The sequence below is a fragment of the Myotis brandtii genome, unplaced genomic scaffold (assembly GCF_000412655.1).
Source record: "Myotis brandtii unplaced genomic scaffold, ASM41265v1 scaffold312, whole genome shotgun sequence".
In the NCBI taxonomy this organism is placed as follows: Eukaryota; Metazoa; Chordata; class Mammalia; order Chiroptera; family Vespertilionidae; genus Myotis; species Myotis brandtii.
The window spans coordinates 1,591,310-1,592,896 of NW_005361955.1; the positions used below are offsets into that span (position 1 = coordinate 1,591,310).

At 53.3% G+C, this 1,587-nt stretch overlaps 1 protein-coding gene across 1 annotated transcript in view; it reads right to left on the bottom strand.

Moving 5' to 3' along the window:
• Positions 1-1,587, bottom strand: part of GRIP2 (glutamate receptor interacting protein 2) — a 54,879-nt gene that overhangs the window by 52,539 nt on the left and 753 nt on the right. The gene's annotated exons all lie outside the window — the stretch shown is intronic.

Consider the following 1,587-nt stretch of genomic DNA (forward strand, 5'->3'; position numbering starts at 1 on the left):
TGTGTGTGTGTGTGTATAGGCTGGAAGTGGAGAGGTGTGTCCTCAGACATTTAAAAAAGTATTCTGGAAAAGAAGACAGAGGAAAAACCTTCTGTGTTCTTAAATCCTTCTCCCTTGAGCTTTCATTTTCACAAATGGATGCCCAGGTTCACTGTCTGGACAAACGAGTTTGAGTTTAAGTGCCTCCTTTAGAGCCCCCAGAAAGGAATGGAGAGAGTCAGCACACAGTAGCCCTCAGTCAATCAGGGCACGTTCCCTTCTGTTTTCTTATGTCTTGTTAGGGGTTTGTTAGTACCAGACACACCACCTTGGGGTCAGTGGTGTGTATGGGGGAAGAGGAAGCAAGTGGCTGGGCCTCTGATGGGAAGATTGAATTCAAAATTACCAGGTGTAAAAAAAAAAAATTAAAAATTACCAGGTGTCTACAGTGTGCCAGGTCCTGCCCTAATCTTCTCAAAACATCTCTGCAATCTTGGGAGTGTGGCTTTTCTTGAACCTATTTTACCGATGAGGAAACTGAGGTCCTGAGTGGGCCACACTGCAAATAAGAGCCAGGAGTAGGATTGAATCCAGGTCTGTTGGGAACCAGGAGCACTTCCTGCTTCTCCACAGGGTACGGAACCTGATCCGCATGTAATTGGCTATTCTCCAAAGCTCAAATCTGGAGCAGCCCTGGATGTGTCTGTCTATCCCTCCAGTCTAGGAGGATCCCCCTGGGTTCTCGGGGTCTGTGGACCTGAATTGGACAATAGCCTTGATGGGGGAGGGGCTTCTCCCTTGGGGGAGGTCCCAACATAGGGAAACCCTATCCCTGATGCTCTTCAGGCTTTGGCCGTTCTGTCCCTGTGGAAGGAGCTTAGGGACCTCTAGGATATCAGACCAGCAGCTGCCGTGGGCCAGTGCGGAGCCTGGAGTCCTGTGTCTCCCCATGGACCCTGCTACCCTTGATGACTCCTGAGGAAGCCCCTCCCCATGTAGGCCCCTCCGAGTCTGGAAAATGCTCATGGCAGTTACGAGAGCTGGCTTGAGAGAGCCTCTGTATGTCAGCTGTGTGGCCTTGGGCAAGTTATTTAACCTCTCTGTGCCTCAGCTTCTCCCTCTGCACAATGAGAATAAGGATGGGACCAACCTTGCAGGGCTGTTATGAGGAGCTAAGGAGTTAATGCATTGCCTGGCACACAGTGGCACTGAATTAATGACAGTTACTGTTGTTCTTATTAGCAGTGTGATTATTCTTAGTTCTGAGGCCTGAAACACAGAGACTGTGATCCCACCACCTCCCCCTCCCCTCCACACTATAGATGGAGAAATGGCAGCACAGGGAGGCCTGGGGGAGGAGGGTAGGGAGGGGAGTTGACTTCCAGCTCCAGACACTTCTCCCAGCCCCACTCCCACCCCAGTCTATCCTCCACCCTGAGCCCCTCCTGGGACTCTCTAAGGCGCTGGACACCTGTCCAGGGATGGGGCCCTGCACATGCTGGGACTCAGCATACACTCAGTTTCATTGAGACCTGCCTTCGCCCTCACCGCCCCCCCCCACTCCCCCCCCCCCGCCCCCCCCCCCCCCCCCCCCCCCCCCCCCCCCCC